General features: G+C 42.1%; 1 long non-coding RNA gene across 1 annotated transcript in view; it reads right to left on the bottom strand.

The window, feature by feature from the left end:
- Positions 1-324: 324 nt before the first annotated feature.
- The window catches only part of LOC112549601, a 121,755-nt gene continuing 99,826 nt past the window's right edge, over positions 325-22,253 (bottom strand). Inside the window, exon 3 of the long non-coding RNA XR_003093092.1 lies at positions 325-418. This is a non-coding gene — a long non-coding RNA (uncharacterized LOC112549601). The remainder of the gene's footprint in view (positions 419-22,253) is intronic.

Below are 22,253 nucleotides of genomic sequence, written 5' to 3'. Positions count from 1 at the left end.
AGGAAGATCATGATGCAGCGTTAACATGCCCCTAATACGCCAGTCAGTACTTTCAGTTAACACTGTCGCCTTGATCCTGCATGATGTTACAGTCAAGTATAAAGAAGGAGGTGCATGTGTGTGCTTAAGTCCTTGAAACACTGAAAGGGGAATGAAAACCTAGGAACACAAAATACAAGGTTATGGGAATCAGAGAACGAGAAATACCTGGATGATCCTCATTATCATATCACAAGCTGGTCCCGATTGTTTTATTCTGTTTTGCTTGAATACACCACGCACCGTTATAACAGGACACGGCAACCACTCAGCACAGAAGGCTGTTATGCTTGATAGGGTCAGCCACCATGAAGATAAAACACACGCACATGCCCCGACGCCTGCGTAGTACACAGAAGAGAACCAGAGGAAGGTCTGCCTAGAAAAGAACCGCGGGAGATTAGATCGCACCTGGGATGCCCTTTCATAACCAGCCATGACCACATAGATGCGCCAGATGTTACAGCTGTCTGTGAGATCATACTCAAGGTAGCATTTTATACTGAGATTGCAAGCCTCTATCACTTGAGCTTGAAGAGTTATTTTACTGACTATGCAGGGAGGAAGCTGTGACCGTTCTTGGGGCCAATGACTAGAGAAAGACATGACCACATAGAAACACAGCCAGAGCAAAATACACAGCTCTGGAGGTTTCATCAGGGAACCATTAAACATGACTTGGCACGGGCATGAATATAACTGCTGCAAAAGACCCCGCAGTGATGGGCACTAAAGAAAAATCCAGTTACAGTACTGGCTGACCAACATCTGTTTTGGGGTATTATATAGTTGACATCCGTCAACATACCGCACCGCATCAAAGTGAATAAAATGTCAGTCAGAGCCACGTGATCCTGAACTGGATGGAAGCATCTATTTGATGGAGCATTTGCCTGTAGAGGAGCAGGTGCTCTTTTGTGTTGTACATGAAGTGACCAAATTGACCATTATTTGAAGGAGATCCTTCCTGATGGAGAATGGCTAACTTTACCCCTTCCTCTGACAAAAAGGTTGGCCCCTACTGCCTTACACCAAACTGGCATATTCAAAAACGTGCACAATTTTCACTTTTCTCCCACCCCAGTTTTGGCTCCCAATCACAGCATTTTCATACAAGGCTCTCAAATGCTTACAAACATCAAGCCTCAACGCCTTTGTGGAATCGTTATGTGCATTCTTTCGCAAAGGGTTTTAATGTTGCTTTTGGTATTCGGAGAACGAATATATCAACACATTACATCAACTAATCAAAAAACCTTGAATGGTGACTGTAGCCGTTGGCTATGCCAAATTCTCTCTAGCTTGGTGCTATGCAATCACAACTTAGAAAATACTGGTCAGAGATTTGGCAGAACTCAAATGTAATAAAGAAGAAGCATGTGTGTATCAACTTTTAATATCACTGTACAACGGTTTATATGCATTTGATTGTAATTAACATCTGAGTCTCAATTACAGAATCAGAGGCTAATAATAGATTACTATTACAAGACTGATAATATTTGAGTTGTACAAAAGAATAGTCAGAATTAATTAAGTTACTAAGGTGAGTGTAGGGTAATGCACCTCTATCCAGTACACTAGAAACAAAATAAAAACTCCATATGCTAACATATAAGGTGTCAAACTAAATAAACAATATTTTCCACAACTTTTTTCCTGCTGTTACATATGCACCATGCTCATTTTTTAGAAAATAAATCCTGAAGACTAATAGCTGCAATGGTTTGCTGGGATTTCTGATAGCCATCCGGCTTCAGAACAACTGCACTGGTACCAAAAGCTGAATGCCAAACGACTGTCTGTAACCATCATGTAAAGAACCTGGACTAGTAATGTAACATGAATTGGTCTTTTATGAAGTCAGATACACATTTCTACCCTAAGTTTCAATTCATTCTAAATAGCCAGAGGTTACACTAATACACGCAAATCAGAAAACATGAGCCATGAAGAAAAAGGCACAAAATCTACAGGAGTATGATATCACTATGGCCACGTATTCAAATAAACTATAGACCTAGTATGATTCAAACTAGTCCCAAAAGCTACTTAGCAGCAATTTATATTTAATAAGATAACTGCCATGTTTGTTAAAAAACATGACAGCAGTATAGCTATAAACATGCCTAATTGTTAATGGGGAAAACCAGGTATTACAAGAAAATTAATGCATGCAAGTCTCGGCACTATAAGAAATTCATAAGGCAGTTTATACAACAGGAACTGGGAAAAGATGCGAGTGAAGAGATGAATTGAAATGCTCAAGATTAATTCAGAAACTGTTTTTTCAGCTATCTGTAATGAGAACTAAAAGGGCCGTTGTTTCACTTAGAACAGAGGGGTTAAATTTCAAGTCGATGTATTTAAACATGAGCCGGGTAACTGTAAGAAAAGCAGGTTATCCTTGTTATCAACAAGAAACCTTTTCTTGCTCGTGCTTCTCAGTCCCAGTCCATTAGAGTGCTCTAGCTCGGCTCCAAGTGCTCTGGCCTGAATAGTCTATATTTGGATAAGGGTCTATTTTGCCCTGCTCCTGCACAAAAGTCAGTGCCGACATAAAAAGGGACCACGGTCTGTTTGTGGTCCTATATTCCTAAGCACTTAGAAAATCACCTCATAGGGTTTCTTTCTATAGCCCCACTATTGTGTGATATAATGAGCAGGAGTAGGTATTTGTTCTGAACAGCTGCTGAGCATTCAGCTCTTTTTTTTTTCTTTAAGTGTATTTGTACTGAAATACTGCCAAAGTCTGCACAAAAATAACAGGGCAAAAAAAAAATAAAATAAAATAAAACCCCTTCAAAACAAGGCACATGAATGTGATCTAAATAACAAAAATAAGAGGATTAGTACCTGTCGGGAATCTCCAAAAGCAGCATCTCTCATATCAACACATTCTAGGAACAGGCAAAGATTTCTACAAAATCCTTATCTAGGATGTTCTTAAGATTGTCATCACGTTTCCTGCAGAGAATATTAAACACTGCTCAAGTGGCATTTCAGCGTTACTTGGCATCCTGGAGTCAGTCCTGATACTCGCTCAAGTGACAGCGCATCTAAAAGTGCCACGTGACTTCTCCCCGAGGTCTTTTGGTGGCAACTGAAGACCGTCGGGGAATAAACATTTCTGCTGCAACCAGTTGGAAAAAAAGGAAAGACGTCTTGAAAAATGTCAGGACTTCAAAGTACTTGCCAGTTTTGCAAGATTTTCAGCAGAGAGGTGCTGAGCTCTTCACAGGATCTGGCCCTGGATTTTATTACAGCTCAAAACGTTCATCTTTTAAATGAGGGGAATATCGCATACATACCTGTCTCACAGCAAGGTTGTGAGACTTTATTACTGTATCTATAAAGTGCTTGAAGCTCCTCAAATGAAAGGTGCCATGTAAAGCCAAAGTATTCATAGATCTCATAGACATTAGGGGTGGAAGGGACCTCGGAAGATCATCGAGTCCAGCCCCCTGCCCAAAGGGCAGGAAGTCAGCTGGGGTCATAGGATCCCAGCAAGATAAGCATCCAGTTTGCTCTTGAAGGTGTTCAATGTAGGCACTTGAACCACCTCCGGTGGTATTTATAGAAAGTCAGATTTTTCTGGACTGTGTTATTGGAAATCAGTACCTTCAAAGGAACATTTCCAGAGCAATGCCTGAAATTTAGCTGCATCTTACCTACTGAGTGGGTATGCAGCTAAAATTCCATCCCTGTTCTAAAAATTGCCCACCTGTGTTTTAAATCTCTTTCCCCATTGGCTTGGTTAAGTTTAACGTACATCTAGCCAGCTGAGCACACTCTTAGATGTCAGGGTGGCTTGGCTGCTTTGACATGCTCGTTATTATATTTAACCTATTATATTCAGTCTATGGGATCAGGCTTCAAGAGGCATGTGTGGTTACAAAATTAGGGATTTGATTACTAATAACTTGGATGAGATGCAAACAAACAGACAATCATTCCCGGCACGGAGACACCTACAATATTATTAAATTCCAAGTGCCTTTCAGTAGGTCTACCCTCAACTTCAGAGCCACTTCTGAACATCAGCTCAGTTCAGCCTACAATATTAACTGCCTTCCAACACAGCGAAAATGGCTCTTTTCTGTCATTGTGCCTTGAAGTTGTAGACTTCAGCATGTTAGTTCATGCCCTCTTTGGAGATCATTTTTGTATAACACCTAGTGTGGTGAATGTCAGAATAGATATGTCATCTTGACGCGACTGCATTTCTTTGTGTTACAGGCTTAACACCATCAGACCAATGCTATTTTCTTGTGTCTTTGTGGCATGATGCCTTTTATTTTTCCTTCACAGTATTTAGGAATATGCATAGGAAGTTTATAAACCTCCTTGTACGCCTGATTTAAACCATGGATAGTGAACCTGATCATTTCTTTTGGCTGTTGGATTCAAAGGAAGGTATACTTCTCGAGTAATAGCACTATGGGCTACCCTATTCCCCACCCACTCTCTCTCTCACTCGCATTCACACATGCACCAAAATGGCTCAGTTCTTATCAAACTCTTCAGCAGCATCAACAGCACTATTGAACGAGCACTCACACTGCAGTATAGAATTAGCTGATAAGTCTTTCTGTACAAAACTCAAGTAACGTGGCAAATTAAGAGGTGGTGGCTGCAGAAAAGAGGGCTGTAGCTGACAAGGGAGCACAGGTTAATAAGGAAAGAAAGCAAACACTGCCCAAGAGAAACATGCAGTTTATAAGACATTTGATTTTTGAACCAAATGTTTTTTGAACCCGAAAGCTTGCTTAATAACTATTCTCCAACCATTTGGGTTGGTCTAATAAAAGATATCAAATTCACCCAAGGAACCTTGTCTGCCTAAGACATTTGAGAAAGTTTTATTGTAGGCACCAGAGGTCTCTACACTTGGATAGAGAGCATTCCAGCTCCAGTCTGAAAATGCATAGACTTGGTCTTATTCAGTCCTCTGAGCACAGTTAGTAACAACTTCTGCTGGAGTCCATAGAAGTTTTGCACAAGGACTGAAGAAGAGAGCCGTTGATAAGCAGGTAAATTAAATGAGTCCCATTTGGTTCATTGTCTTGAGGTTCTGTAGTTGCAACATAGTCATCTTTTGGAGGAAGGTGGTTTGGAGAAAGGTGGGTGCACTCATGCGGTGCTGTGGGCAAGAAATTAGCACTGTTGGGTGACGGTGCTAGTTAGACTGCCACCAGCCCTATGCAAACCTGGCTACACTGCTTCCAGCACAGGAGAAGCCTGCATGAAACGTTAGGGCATGTTCAAGATCACTGTTGGGGACAGGGGGAGATGGGAGCATGAGGCATTTCTAGCTCTGTCCCGGTGCCCTCTTTAGGCTGGACCTGGGGCTTATGTCCCACTCCCCAACCCATTGGTACACAACTGCATTTTGTCACTGCTCACTAAAACATTTTGAGTTAACCCAAAACAATTTGGAGGGCAAAAAAAACATACAAATTCTGGGACACTTCAAACTGAGCTGATTTTTTCTCCCAAACTTTGATTTGACCATCACAATTAAAAATAAAAGCATATTAAATACCCATGATCTAGTCATGAAGCCATTGTGAACAAGTGAGTCATATTCTACAGAAGCAGGAACTACCATTACGAAGGAAAACTAATTAAGGGTAAATAGTGCATGTAGTCACTTTTCACACTTCAATATCTCCACTGGATTACATGTCACACCTGGTGCACATGCCTAGGAACCAGACTGAATATGCTGCAAGTGCTAAACCACAGGACCTAGTGACAGTGTTGATCACAGAGCATGTCGTGATGGCTCAAGCAGACATGAAAAGTTATTAACTTCAGCAGAATAATTTACAAAGGCTTACTAAAGATCCAGGACAGCGATAGGATCTAGCAAGTTACTGTTTTTGTTGGAGAATTGGAAATCTCAGGCAAAATAGAGATACGTGGTAACAGTGATAAATCTTCAAGGAATTTATTACAATCTTATGAACTTTAGCAAGGCTTTTGATAAGGTATCCCACAACATTCTTGCAAGCAAGCTAAGGAAGTACAGGTTGGATGAATGGACTGTGAGGTGGACAGAAAACTGGCTGGATCGTCCACTGCTACAGGCAGGGGACTGACTGGCTAAGCTGCAGCTCTGCAGAAAAAGACCCAGGGTTACAATGGAAAATAAACTGAATATGAAAATAGTATGCCCTTGTCGTGAAGAAGGGTAACAGCATACTGGGCTGCGTTAGTAGAAGCGTTGCCAGCATATCAAGGGAAGTGATTATTCCCCTCTATTTTGCATTGATGACACCACATCTGGAGTACTGTGTCCAGTTTTGGGCCCCCCACTACAGAAAGGGTGTAGACAAATTGCAGAGAGTCCAATGAAGGGCAACAAGAATGGTTAGAAGCTGGGGAATCTGACTTACGAGGACAGACTGAGGGAACCAGACTTATTTAGTCTGGAGAAGAGAAGACTGATGGGAGATTCAGTAGTAGCCTTCAGCTGCCTGAAGGGCGGTTTCAAAGAGCTGGACTGTTCTCAGTGGTGGCAGATGACAGAACAAGGAGCAATGGGCTCAAGTGGCAGCAAGGGAAGTTCAGGTTAGATACGAGGAAAAACTCTCTCACTAGGAAGGTGGTGAAGCACTGGAACAGGTTACCCAGAGAGATGGTGGACTCTCCATCCCTGGAGGTTTTTAAGACCCGGCTCGACAAAGCCTTGGGCAATCTAGTTGGGGGCGGTCCTGCTTTGAGCAGGAGGTTGGACTAGATGACCTTCTGAGTTCCCTTCCAACCCTCATTGTCTATGATTCTTCTTCACATTCCCCCACTTCCAAAGCCATTACAAGTTAGTGGTTTATTCAGTGTTATGACTCTTATCACAGATATAATACAGAATGTATCAAGATCACTAATGCTGTGCTTATTACATTATGCTGCAACAAGAAATCAGGTTTACACTTTATTTTAAAATAACCCATATGGTTATAGCCAGTTTCTAAGCGAAAAACTATACACTTCCTAATTCTTTTTTTTTTTTTCTTTTTTTTTTTACTATTTTACCTTAGTAAAAGTGCCATGAAAAAGAACCTCTGTAGAGAATAACTAATTCATGGATAAGAGTTATAATGGAGAGGATAAAAAATTACCCATTTTACCATGTAAATTGGATTAGATCATCACAGATTTATCACGCAGCCAGAGATACTATCTTTGAATTTTAAGAAAATGAGATTTTTTTAAGGTCTACCGAAGCACCAGAGAAAAAGGAAATATACATGACTAAATGTTGGTTATAACATCTGACATCTCTCTCTCGACTTCTCCACGTTCCACGGTCTTTCCTTTCCTGAAGTGAAATAGCATCTCCTTCAGTCATTCCAATTAATAGCCTAGTCACCCTTTGTTTAGAAAGCATCTTTGTTGACCTATTAAATACAGAAAAGAGCACTTGTTTGTAACAAGAAATGTCTGTCAGATGTTTTGCAGACAGGGTAATGTGACGCTTACTAGGCTCGCTTTGTGAAATGCTCATATATTTGCCCCTTCGACTATATTCTTAAACACGTATAAGGTTAGATCTTCCCCACTGATGGAACAGCCTCCAGGAATAAGTAATTCTACTGGAAATTTCACAAATTTTATCTTGAGGAATTTTTCCCTATCAAACAGGGAGGATTTCAGACCTCATATAGGGAAGAGCAGTACATTTTAGTAATCCAGAACAGCACAAAGGCTCACCCATGAAAACAGACAATTTCCATGAGGATTCTGTGGTCTTTCATGCTGACATTACAGTATGCATCACAGCTCCCTTAAAGCCCTGCTGCTATTGACTTATGCGTGTCCGACCCTTTTTTGTGAGGAAAGGTTGCATTTAAGTGAAGACTATGCTCTTTGGAACATTTCATTGTGTGCCCATGCTTTGGCTAATTCAACATTAATCACTCAGCTTGCAAACAAACTCATCCAATTTCACATATCTTCATTTTTCCACCTCCAAAAATTTAAATATGAAAAAACTCCAGAATTGCAAAGTGCAATTTTAAAGGTCATTTAACTTCAACCTTAAACAGTTAGGAACTTCCTGTACATGCTTTCAGAAACGAAAAGAATGCTATGAGCATCACAGTCATATTCAAGATCATAATCATAGTCAGTGGCAACGTGTAGGGGGTGCATGGGGGAGCGCTGCGGCCGCTTCCCAGTCGGTGAGTTTTGCTGTGGGGGGACCATCCCCCCATTGGTAAGCTTTGTTGCGGGGGTGATTTCCCCACCCCAGTCAGCAAGATTGGTCATGGGGGGACCCCTCCCCTAGTTGGCAGGATTGACTGGTTGCTGACTGATCACTGGGGGGGGGGCACATGCCCCCCCCTGACTAAGGTGGTACCAGTCGCCCATGATCATAGTTCCCTTCAAACCTACCTCTCACCACAAGTTGCTCCGGGCTGCAGAACCTGTCTAAGAAGCTGCATAAAGGCTTTGGTGATTAGACTGCCCTGAGCTGCATGCTATGAAGCTACCATGTTAGGTGCATTAAGACTTAAAGGGGAAGCTGGTACAAAATTTTGTAACGGTCAAAGTTCAGGCTGAAGCCATTGTTTTCCATAAATAATTTTTACTATTTTTCAATCTTGGAGAGTATATTTCATCATCACAGGACAATATATATAGGGTCTAGTTCTATATACTGAAACAACAGAGATGAAAAAAAAAGTCAACCTCACTGGAAACTAAACACTGGAAAACTGTTCCTCATAAAAGCTTACTTTGCCAGAAGGTTCATCTTAGTTCTGTACCTGAGTCGTCTAAGTACACTGAAGACCATAAAATATTTCACCCAAGTTTGGCAGCATGTTTATATGCACTTGACTGCTTTAAAAGCACTCGTTTCATGTGGTAGCATGAGAAATACTTTGACGTTAGAGCAAAATTTTAAATGTTGGCATCTATTCATAAGCAATTTAGCAATGGAAAGGAGCCAGCATTTATTTAATAAATGACAAGCCATGAATAGCTACTGATTCTGCATGATGATGGACAATACCAGCTTGAGACCTGTCTGAAGTAAACTGGCAAATAAGAAGGCTTGCATAGCAAATTTCCAATGGAAACAAAACATACAATGCCAACAATGCTACCCAACAGATTCTATTCAGATAAACAACTAAGGATCAGTTTTTGCATTGCTCATCAAAAATGGGACAAAGTGTAGCACACCCTCACTCATGGCAGTGAGCAGTTATTCTCATGGGTAGTCATATTGACTTCAGTGCAACTGTTCACATGGATAAGGACTCATTAGTGCAAATGAAGTCTTCATTATCTGGCCTGTGGAAGAGAATTCATTTTCTCCAAGTGCTCTTACAGAGTTGAATGCGACTACCCAACTGGACCCCAGGCGTATACACAAATGCGCCCAAATGGATTGGCTCTGTCAGGGTGGCAAGTAATCAGGGGAGAAAAAGAAAGCAATGGATATACATAGCCCAGTATAATCAACATGCCTTTTCATAAAAAATAAAGGATTATTGTATGCTGCACATTTCCAGTTTTCCTTTTTTCAGGTATTCAATGTGGAAGAGATGGGTGAAATAAAAAGACTTCCCAGGGTGAAAGAAAAAAGTTACCTTTTGAAATGGTTTGCGTAATTTACTTCAAATGAATGTGTAATCAATATGCTTCATTTTATACGGCAGACTTAGAAAGTCATTCCAAGTTGTGAATTCCTGATCTGTGCCCGGCTGCTAAATTAGCTGAATCAACCTCTAAAGAAAAGAAAAAAAAACCCATCCTTCACACCACTATTTCTGCACCTTCAAAGTACAACATTTTATTGTGTTTCTGGTATGGGCAGATAACAAGCTGCCTTTGAGGCCCTTGCCAAAACACCCCGAGGGTCAGACAGCAAAAGATAGACAGAACAAAGATTTGGGATCTTCTGAACAGGATGATACAGATGCATGGGAGCTGCCTGCACATGATCCTTTCTATAGTACTGACTCCCCAGGCCACCAGGGTGAATGACATTAAAGATGGATTACAGCAATGCAAAATGACTCGCACTAGGAAGTTTTTATTGAAAAGTACCAGGGCATCTCTCAGTTAGACATCTGGATATGAAATGAACAGGACAGCCACATACTCAGGGGTACATCTCTTATCAATCCTACCCCAAAGAAAGTGAACTTTTCAGTTCATTTCCACCGGCCCAGAAATGTGGGGATTTTTTTTCCCTGCACTAGTCTCTCAAGCTCGTTTTGTACAGAAAATGGAACTACCAGTGCGTGAACCAGGAGGACAAAATCATTGTAGGAATCAGTGGAGCCTACATCAATCAGGCAAAAGGACCTAAATGTTCAGTGAGGCTTTTGGACTTAGCTCAAAAAGTCCAACAAAAGTCATTTGCAGAGGTCAGTTTATTTCCTGGTCAACCAGCCATACACAGCCTGTGCTCAGTTATCTTTGAACAGGGCTGGATAAGGAAGAGAAATACAAAGCCAACACATTCCCAAGATTTACTAACTGCTGGTCACAAGCTGCTGGACAGCACAGGACTAGAAGATCTTCTTCCGCTCCAATTTTTAAGAAATGCCCCAATCCCTCAAGTGAATTAGAGCTCTGCTATTTCTGATACTCTCCCAACAGAAACTCCATTGCTTGCCAGCTACTTAGTATGCTGCTTAATCTTCTAAGCCAGTATAACATTTCCAACGCTTCAATATACCTAAAATTAAAAAACAGTAATTCTCAATGCATCGTTCTACTATCAAGCAAATCATTCAATGTTACCAAAAGTTAGATCTAGAAAGGCCCTTTACACTCAGCAACAGATTTGGTCCCTCTAATTGTGCTTCTGACCAGCAAACAGCAGAAGAAAAACAAAAATCACAGAGTTTAACATATTAACTTTTCCCCCAGTCATAAGCCTTCCAAAAATCATCTCCTGTTTACTCATTAGAGACATCTGAGTAAAAAAAAAACAAAACAGCCAGATTTAATTACATTTCCTGAAATTGGAAAAGGTAGCTAGAAAAAAAAATAATGAACACTGGTGGTAATTGCCTCCTAAGTTTTGGCCAAATCATTTCATTCAAAGCTGTTTGGAACATCCTTAATTATAACTAATATTTGCAAAAGAAGGGCTGAAATTAAAATGGACATCGCCTTACTCGGACAAGGATTTCTTATCTCTTTAATATTCCAGTCAGTTTTACAGCTGTGACTAAAAATTAAGAGGGACAGCTATAGCAACGCAGCAATGGAACCGAGTTCGAGATGATTGCAATCTGACTTGCACTTGATGACCATGCTAATTTTCTTGAATGCTGTTGGGTACTGAAGAATCACAAGCAGCTGTTTCCAGCTCCTTAATAAAATGCTTAACTTTTTCAGAGGAGAGCTCTCTTGTAGCAAAGGGTCAAAGCAACATCCTAAACTCCTTAGCAAGTAGCAGTCTTTGAAACAGATCTACAGCTTTGTCTCTATATCACTCCAGTAAAACAGGTACAGCCTGAAACACGCACTGAATAATCTTTTGTCTGTCAGCAAAGACTATACCAATAAGAACACAGCAACTCATATGAGCTATATGCCCATATGCATATACCAACAGATAACTAACTGTTCATTTACTGAGTTAACATATTATAGCTAGCACACATTACTGTATTTCCTTGAATATAAGATGACCCCCTCCATAATTTAATTCTATATATGGAAAATGTATACATTTGTTATGCATTTTCCAGGTATAGAATCTAATTATTGGAGATCTGTCTTGACTTTGTCCCCCTCCATCTACTACAGGAGGGAAAATAAATCTGGCGGGGCAAGTAGCCCCCTTGCCCTCTGCCCCCACTTCTTCTCCCTGCAGCCCCTTTCTCCCCTCCTTAATGTCAGAAACCCTGCTCTCCCTGAGCCCATGGAAGTGAGGAGCAAATTTGAAAACAGTGAACTTGAAATTAAACATACCTGCAGTAATTTGCATATAGTATCATTCAGATGATCCATGACTCCCTTGATCTTAGCCAAACCTTTTTTTTTTTTTTTTTTTTTTATTAATATACATCTTGTTCCAGGTCAAATCAGCCAAATCAGATCCAGATCACATTGACTGAGGAAAACTCAATTGTTCTAAAACCATATCGATTTTGCAGGCAGAATTCAATCGTTCTAAACACCACATATGGACCTACAACCGGCAAGCATCCTCCATCCCAAGCTCTCACCCTGGGACTTCAGATACTCCCAAATTCATTGGCAGGCATCCTACATACAGGCCCAAGCCCGGAGGTCTTGGGATTCGGATGCCCTCACTTGATTTTAGTTAGCCAGTCTACGCATGATGTTAGTCTAAAGCCAAAGGGTTCATGATTTACCATATATTTCATTGGACTGGGCCCCAGCAGTCAACAGTATTTTAAGCCATGGTGACCCCTCAGCTCAGCACTGCTCAGTGTGTGTATGCACTCTAGATATTCCCCACACCTTTATATACACACACATTTTTACAAAAATAAAAAAACCTGGCAGGGGAAAGACTCTGACCAAGGTAATGCAATTAAAATGGCACTGCGCAGTGGAGGGTTGCACCCTTGTCTGCTTGCGGACAGGACTCCTTATGAGAGCCTCATAGTTAGCTTCCCACTGGTCAGCTTCCAGTGGGACGATCTCAGCTACAGGCCGACTTTATGGAAATGGGAGATTCCTCCCTAACTTGCTCCTGCAGCCGTACAGCTTAAGGCACATGAAACTCGGGGGCATCCGAACCCTCAAGCCTCCAGGCTTGAGCCTGCATGTAGGATGCCTGCCAAAGGATTTGGAAACATCTGAATCCCCAGAGTGGGGTGGAGGATTCTTGCAGGGCCACATACGGTTCTTGGACGGTGCAAATAGATTTGGACCCGATTTGGCTAACTTGACCTTGCACGTGAAAAATTTTCCTTTAAAAAAAAATAAAATAAAATAAATTCTAGGGGGTTCCAATCAGCATTTCTGGCACCAGGGGAGGGTGGGGCGGCTTGCTCTCTGGGTACTGGCCTGGTGTTGCAGTGCCTCCAGGCCTGTTCCCTCCTGGGGAAGCAGCTGCCTTTTTTAAAAGGGGCCACACACACACACAAAAATCCATCAGCATGTTTGACTAACATGGGCCATGTGTTTTATAGTCTTGCTCAGTGTTGGCTGCATTTAATCAACTTCATAGTCTGTTTCCACTGCTAAGCACATGCTACTTTTGGCAGCAGTTTAATGCTAGACAATGTATTTAATAAGGTTTCCTTATATGCAATCTCAGATGAGGGGCTTAAAAAGTCCAAGTAAATGTGGTAAATATCTGTCTCAAATAGATATTGCTAAGCACCTAGAAGATCATGATTTTTCCTCCCTCCCCTCCTCATGTTATTCCTCCCTCCTCTTTCTCCCCACTTTCTCTCTCTATATATGGAGATTTGTGTGTGAATATCTTCTCATTATTGTTTAAACATTTGTTTTGGGAATAAGACATGAAACCCTATTTTTTTTTTTAAATATACACTGCACTATATAACATGCATTATCAGAAGAGCTTATTAAAATCAAAGGAAAGGATTCTTCCACTTGATTCAGAACTAGTGAGGCCTCACCTAGAGTGCTCTGCCCAGTTTTGGACCCCACACCTCAAGGATGATGTGGACAGATTGGAAAAAGGCAAGCAGAGAACAACAAAAATGATTAAAGACTGAGGGAGCATGACTAATGAGGAAAGGATGAAAGAACTAGGGTTTTTTAGACTGAAAGACAGACAACTAAGGAGACATTTGATAAGAGTCTTCAAATCCCTAAAAGGTGATTATAAAGAGAATGGAAATTGCCTTTTCTCTCTGGCTATAGGGGACAGGGCTAGGACCAATGGCTTCAAACTGCAGCAGAGGAAATTTAGGCTACATATTAGCAAGCATTTGCTGACTATGACGGTCAAGTATTGAAACCGGCTACCTAGAGAAATTGCAGAATCACCATTCCTGGACATTTTCAAGAGCAGGTTAGACAGACGGGTGGCTGAGGTGCTCTAGTCGGGGGTGCTACTATGTTGAGCAGGGGGCTAGACTACATGACCTCATGAGGTCCCTTCCAGCCCTCCTTTCCTATGGGTATACATTTGTCAAGTGCTGCGTACCAGCCTCTGGAAATTCTTTAAATTGGTCATTTTAAAAATCTGCTAAAATTTGAAATTTGTTCAAATGAATCACACCAATAACAAAACTGTCAAATTCAGCACTAGTGTTAGCAGATGAAAGCTTATTGACGTCTGTGACGCAGAGTACAAAAAGGCTGAACTTGGTCGATTTGTGGCTCAACATGAGTATTTCCCTCAGAAACATGTATCCCTTTAAGGAGGCTTGTATTCTGGCTGCTCATTTTTAATTATGATAATAGTTGGAGGCATTACTACTGAAAATATATTTACATGCATTGCCTAGTTTGTGTCTCTGGGCATTGAAATAAAAAAAAGAATGGATATTATCTAAAGGACTTACACTACCCTAGATTTCAGTAATGGAGTAATCCATCATATACAGTCAAAACAGTATCCCCCGGACACCACCTGGGATAACAAGGAATAACAGCCACAAATTGATTGAGAGCAGGTTCAGGCTTGATATCAAGAGGCATTACTTTACGGTTAGGGCGGCCAGGCTCTGGAACGGGCTCCCAAGGGAGGTGGTGCTCTCCCCTACCTTGGGGGTCTTCAAGAGGAGGTTGGATAGATATCTGGTTGGGGCATTATGATCCCAGCACTCATTCCTGCCCAGGGCAGGGGATCGGACTTGATCTGTTCAGGTCCCTTCCGACCCTAGAAACTATGAACTAGGTCTCAGCAATTTCTATAACCTTACTAGAAGCAAAAATCAGAACCTACATGTGGACAACTCCCAGACGTCACTGGAAAACTACATTTTTTATATTTTAGGGATTGTCTTTCACTGATAACAGCAGTTAGTGGACTTACCCTTTGTTCTTCAGTCATCTTAGTGGTTTAGTTAAGGTTGCATATTTCATAGAATCACAAAACATTAGGGATGGAAGGGACCTCAGGAAGTCATCTAGTCTAACCCCCTGCTCAAAGCAGAACCACCCAAACTAGATCATCCCACCTAAGGCTTTGTCTAGCCAGGCCCTAAAAGCCTCCCAGAATGGAGATTCCACCACCTCTCTGGGTAACCTCTTCCAGTGCTTTACTACCCTGATACGGAACAGCCAGACAAGCACGGACATGAGGTATGTGGCGCCACAGAACCATCTGCAGTGTCATTCACTGCACATGCAGGCATTCCCCGCACTGCTACTTTGCAGTCCAGGGGGTTTCTTGACCCAGGGTAAAAAAAAAACCATGCAAAAAAACCCCAAAAAACAAAATGCAGCAGGTCAGTGCACGTGGCAGCAATGCACACCATCCAAAACCAGAGCCTGGCTGGCCAGAGCTACACTCCGGCTATGAGGCAAGCTCCCAAATGCAGGGATGCTGTGGCTGCAACTCCCTAAGGCCCCCAGGTAAGGCACAGTTGCTGGCCCCAGCCTCGCCTACTCCACCTGGGGTTATCTGCTGCCTGCCAGAATGCATGTGGCATGGGCATTCCCCAGGGAGAAGCAGGAGCAGCACTAGGTATGCCCTGCTACTTGTCCTTGGGGAAAACATACATTCCTACTCATGGGGGTGCACCTCTAGTGAGGAAATTCTTCCTAACACCTAATCAAAACTTGCCCGTATAGATTGCCAATATATTTTTATAGATTGAAATATATAAAATGAGGAGACAAGGAAAGGAATGGTTCTTAAAACGCAGCCACCACAGAAGCAATGAGTCTTTGGTGATGATCCAATGAAGTGAGGGAAAGGGCTCTGTGGACTAGAGTAGATGGGGCATTCTTACATAGACGGTAACATGCTTAATAAAAAGACAATGAGAAGCTTGTAAGTAAGAGACAAGACCTGGTATTCTTGGCAAAATCTATTCCCTTTTGTTCTCCTGCATTGCTTACCACCGTCTGTATTGTCTATAAAGTACAAGTTGGTTTAAGTATCAATGGGAACCATTGCAAGGTTTTAGAAACATTAAGGAAATTTCAAAGTACAGAAGGGGAAACAAGCCTCTGTCAAAGAGCAGGAATTTCATATTGAACTGTAATTCAGTTGATATATCATGAACTGTATTTAGAACATATCCCATAGAGAGCTAGGTATACAATACCTTGGAAAAAGTTTGCTGTTTTCCAGTGGTATCTACTATATGCCCTGATTTTCTAGGAGAATAAATCAGAAAGGTTGTTGGAAAAAAACCCAAACATTTGAGATGATCATTTATTAAAATACTATTAACAGAACCAACACATTATTAAGCTATCTAAGATACTGTATACCAAATGGTGTGTGTTTAAAATATGGTGCTCTCTACTCTTCTCCTGGATCTGTCATGCAACAAAAATCGTGTTGGCGGTACCCTGAAATGGTCTAAAGCCACACTGGGATTCTGGAAGGACATCTTCGGCAAGCGGGAGGAAGAGATTCAGAAGGATGCAAGTAAGAACCTTCCCGGCAACAGAGAGGAGGGCAATGCCTAGGTAGTTCCCACACACCGATTTGTCCCCTTTCCTGAAGATGGTCACAATGTTGGCACTCTTTAAGTCAGGTGGAACTTCGTTGTTAACCCATATTTTGATGAGAGGTTTGTGTAATTTTTGCTCTAGTGCTATTCCACCAGCTTTGAAGACTTCTGTGGGGATGCCATCTGGGACTGTACCTTATTGTTCTTGGTCTGAGTCACAGCATGTCAGACTTCCTTGAAGGATGGGGGATTACCAAGAGGTTCTAATATTGGGTGTTGAGGGATGGACTCGATGGTGGCAGCTGAGACCTCAGATTCATGGTTGAGTAGGGTCTTGAAGCACTCCTTCCAGCGTTGCTTGGTAGATACATGGTCCATGAGAAGGGTGGAGCTGTCCTGGGATCGCAAGGGGTTAGGCCATTGGAACATGGCCCCTGGATGGCTTTTATTGCTTGAAAGAAGTTTCTAATGTCATGTTGGTCAGGAAAACTCTGGATCTCCATGGCCTTCATTTACCACCACTGATTCTTGATGTTCCATGGCCTCCCCTGAGCTACAGCTTTGAGCCGGTGGTAAGACTCTTGTTTTTGCTGGTTGGAGGGTTCACTTTGCCAACTGCAGAATGCAGTTCTCTTCTGATGGATAAGTGCTAGGATTTCCTCATTGTTCTTCTCAAACCAACCTTGGGGATGGTAAGTGGAGTATCCAATTGATTCAGAACATGCCTTGTGAATAACATTCTTAAGCTCCTCCCAGTGTTCCTGGATGTCTTTGATGTCATCAGGTAGGTCAGAGAGCCTCTCAGTAAGGTGTTACTGAAGAGCCATGCATCTAGCTTGGTCTTGGAGTGCCTTGATGTTAAATCTCTTCTGCATTCTTTTGAGTTGTTTATGGTGTTGTGGTGCAAGCTACATGTCCATGATTGATATGACTAAATGGTGGTCCATCCAGCAGTCATCTGTACCTTTCAGGACTCGAGTGATATGGACATCAGTAGGATCATGGACTCTGACAGTAATATAGACAAGAAGTTGCCAGAGACTGGATCATGGATGTTTCCAAGTGGTCTTATATTTGTCACTCTGTCTGAAGATGGGATTCATGATGAGCAAGTCAAGCTCTGCACATTTGCTGAGGAGGAGGATACTATTGGAGTTGACTTTCCCCAACTCCTCTTTCCCAATGATGCCACTCCGGAGTTGAGTATCGCCCAACTCTTCCACTGAAGTCACCCATGAGAATGAGCTTGTCTTCCTTGGCAGTGGCAGTCAGGACTGTGTCAAGAACACATTAAACCTTTTTCTTGTTGATGTCTTCATTGTCAAGTGTCAGCATGTGTGCACTAATGACCATAGCATACTGGTTGTTCCTGAGCTTGAGGCATAGTCATAAGGTGTTCATTAATGCCCAAAGGGAGTCCTGAAAGCTGCCTGACAATCTTGTTCTTGATGGCAAAGCCAACCCCATGAATGTGCCCCTCTTCTGGTGACTTTCCTTTCCAAAAAAAGGTGTAGCCACCTCCTCCTTCTTTCAGCTGGCCTTTATCTGCCCAGTGGGTCTCGCTTAGGGAAGCAATATCTATGTCATATCTTGCAAGTTCTCTAGCTACTATGGTGGTTGTTCTTTCAGGATGCTCACTGTTTGGGGAGTCCATGAGAGTGCAGACATTTGATGTGGCAAATTTCAGTACTTCACTTTGTTGGTTTCAGCCACAAGTACAGTGATCCCACTGGATGCAGCAATCCAGTGGGGGAGGGGAGGAGGTGGGGGCGGGGTGTTGAGACAGCCTATGTTTAAAGCACCTTTTCTAGTCCCTTCCCCATTCAGGGTGAGCAGAGGGGATCCTAAAGAGGATTGCTCAGTCATAGCCGCAGCTGCCGAATTGTACTTCTGTTGCATTAAAGTGCAAAACTACCATCGTACAACCACCACCGACATGCAGATTTAAGACTAGGAACCCCCAGAAATCACTGGGAGTCCCTAGTCACAAATCTGCACCACCAGGAGCTGTTTATGGCATTCATTGACATAACCAAGGCCTGTCCACTGAAGTTCATCCATGTCCTCAGGCTACTCCATTATGGGATGACTGCCACAGTCCCTTTCAGTAGATCAGAGACAGACCCATTTACCATCCATACTGGTGTCAAGTAGGGTCGTATCATCGCCCCTACCCTTTTTTCCATCTATCTTGCTGTGATTTTGATTCTCATCCATGACCTCCTTCCTCCTGGAATTGGGGTTGAGTATCAAATGGACAGTCAGGTTTTCAACCTGTGGTGCTTCCACAGCAAAACAAAAGTTACCAAGACTGGCATCACTAACCTTTGGTACACTAATGACTGCTATCCTCACACACACTGAAACCAATCTGCAGTCCACCCTTGACCTTTTCTCAGATGCCTATCATAGCCTGGGCCTCTCCCTTAACATTGGGAAGACCAAATTACTATTGGTGGAGAACATTTGTCAAGCATTTCCCTTACCTTGGCAGTCACCTCTCCCAGTCAGTCAGTGTTGATGTAGAAATCGAACGTAAGATTCACTGTGCCAGTGTGTTCTTTGACAAGCTGCTTTGCTGTGTCTTTGCTGACCAAGATCTGCAGATGGAAACTAAAATCCTGGTCTACAATGCAGTGGTTATCCTCATGCTCCTTTATAGGTCTTAGACATGGGCGACATATCAAAGCCATCTTAAGCACCTGGAATGGTTCCATCAGCATTGCCTCAGAAAGATTCTTCTCATTAGATGGGAGTACCACTGCAACAATGCCAGCATCCTCTCTCACCTAACATAACCAGCACTGAGGCAAAGATCAAGAAACGTCAACTCCACTAGGCTGGCCATGGTGTGCAGATGGCTGACACTCGTCTCCCGAAGCAAGTCCTCTTCTCTCAACTTAGTCATGGTAAGAGGACCCATGAAGGAGATAGGAAGTGCTACAAGGACATCCTGAAAGCATATCTTAAGAAGGGTGGCATCAACCCTACAAATTGGGAGGTGCTGGCTAGTAACAGGTCTCAATGGTGCTGCATCATACATGAAGCTACAGCCCACTTTGAAGAGAACTGTCTTGCTCAGGAAGCTGAGAAACAGCAGAGGAGGAAGGAAAGCACACAACATCCTGGCCAACAGTTGAGTGCCTCCCAAGGTACCACTTGTTATATCCGTGGAAAAACCTGCAAAGCACAGACTGGACTCCTCAGCCACCTTAAAACTGACCAGTAATCTCCCCCAAGCAGACATCATCCTCATATCAAGGCATGGGCGACTGGTGCCTCCTGAATCCGGGGCGGGGGGGCACCAGATCACTGACTGGGGAGGTCTCCGAGGGACCAATAGACTGAAATCATCAGTAGCAAAACCAGAAGTGCACTTCCAGTTTCACGGCTGGTGTTTCCCGGGGGTGCACGACCAATTTCAGGGGGTGCATGTGCACCCACATGCACCCCCTACACATCGCCAATGTATCAAGGCATAGCCGATGACGTGATTTAAATATTTGTTCAGCAAAGTGTTTATTTTTCCTCCTCTCTCTTTATTTGATTCTCATGCTCTTACAGATTGGCTGTTGCCATAGTTGCAAATTTATTAACCAAGGGGAACATTTTATTACCTCATGCCTCCAGTTGGTCAAGAGAAAGGAACTCTTTCAAACAAGAGTAGCAGCAATTACAGAAACGAGGAATATAAAAGAGCATCTATTTCACACACACTTGACTAGGCTGGCAGTCTATTTTACTTTGATTACTGTATTTACTGGTGATGAAGAAGTAAGTCTGTGGAGTTATTACTACTACTCATTATATGCTAGTGACCGTAAGTCTTTCAAGTGACTGCAACTCACACTCATAATTGCAAACATTTTATCAATTAATTACTTTAAATAATATATGAGCCATCTGCGGGAAGGTATTTGATGGACTCTGCAATGCTAGAAAGCATGGTGGAACTTGGGAAAAGGCAAAGCATCTTTTAAATGAAAGCTCATGTTGGGCTTGTTAAGGTAGGGAGGGGGGAGTAGAGGGATTGTGGTTAGATTATAATCATGTCAAGAGTGTTAGTGTTTGTTTTTTTGAGCCTGTCTCTTAGCTACAGGTCTTCAGCTAGTTATTGTGAAAGACTGGAAACCACTCTTAATGAGCTGGAGAAAAAAATGCTGAGGGCTTGATCCTGAGAGACTAACTCATAATGAAATGAATGGGAGTTTAGGATGGGTAGTTGCTGACAGGACTGGCGCCCGGGACAACACTGTATTTTGCACTTACACGGTGCTTTTTATCAGAGAATTTCAAATGCACTGCAGAGGTGGGGAAATGTAATTATCCTCCACTTTGCAGATGGGAAACCTGAAGCATGGAGTTAAGTAACTTGCCAGGAAAACAAGCAGCAAGAGTATAAAATACAATCCGAGTCCCTTAATTCCCTGCTTAGTACTCTAACAGCAGGACTATTCTCCCATCTAGGGCTGACGAGCATGGTTGCAGGGTATGTGAGGCAGGGTAAATTAGCTCGCAGTAGTGGCTAGGAAATGCTGTTCTGTCCTAGGGATGTGTTTAGCCATGCGGACTGTTCTGGTGACATGATGCAGCCGTGTTGTCTTGCCCTGGCCAACAGCCGTGTCATTTGGTATTGGGAGGTTTGTGGGGGGTTTTGTGTGTTGTGCGTGAAGCTGAGATGAGACTATTTTGCTCATGGGGCTGACGGTAGCCTTTAATATAAGCTGTTTCATTGGGGTTTCATATTCATAGCCACACTATTCCTCCGAACAAGGAGAGCAACAACCTGGTCTTTAAAACAATTTCTTCTAGTATAATGCAGACAATTCTGCAGCCTTCTCTAGGACTGCAAATCTCATTCCTCCTTTACAGTGGAAGACATAGGATTATGATATCCTGATTTTATATCTGGTGGTTGCAAACTTTGTTTTTGTTGCTATAATGGCTATTTTGTCGTGAGTTTCATACATTTGAATTTTGGTGTATTTATTCATTAACCATCAGACAATGGTTCTACCCATTCTGAAAGTGCCAGATGTTTTTGGAGCAATAAAACTCCCAAGTATTTTCAGGTGCTGGACCTCTGGTGTCTGTTTTTACACTCAGCTGTATTGCTGGATCATATTTTGCTTTAAAGAATAAGTCCTTTGCTACTGGGAATTATTTTATGTCTTTAAAAAATAGAAATTTTTTACTGGAAAATAATTTTCAGCCAGCATCCCACTGTTTGTTCAATGCCAGCTCTTACTCAACTTGTTTCCAGATCATTTTCTCCCATTGCTCCCTCAGGTACTTTGGATACCCTTGCCAGACAGCTATTTAATCCATTAACCTTTGTTAAATCAGTTTGAAAGCTCCATAATGCCACAGTTAAATGAAGATATTTGCTATATTCAACAAGCTTAATCAATTACTATTTTAACCATTTATATAATCACATCTAGAAATAATTAAAGGCATGATGAGCAAATGCCCAAGTAGTAGTAAACCTGCTTAATTGCAGTCAACCAAATAAAGTGACTATTACTACTTTAAATACCACAGCACTATGCATAATTAGATAATAAACAGCAAATGAGCGAGTAACTACAGAATGCGATAAAGTAGGGAATAAAACATTACATGTGTTTTCTATGAGAGAATCAATAAAATGCT

This window comes from Alligator sinensis, unplaced genomic scaffold, assembly GCF_000455745.1.
Source record: "Alligator sinensis unplaced genomic scaffold, ASM45574v1 scaffold876_1, whole genome shotgun sequence".
NCBI classification, from domain to species: domain Eukaryota; kingdom Metazoa; phylum Chordata; order Crocodylia; family Alligatoridae; genus Alligator; species Alligator sinensis.
The sequence above is the reverse complement of the archived record's forward strand: the minus strand, read 5'-3'. Positions and strand labels throughout refer to the sequence as shown.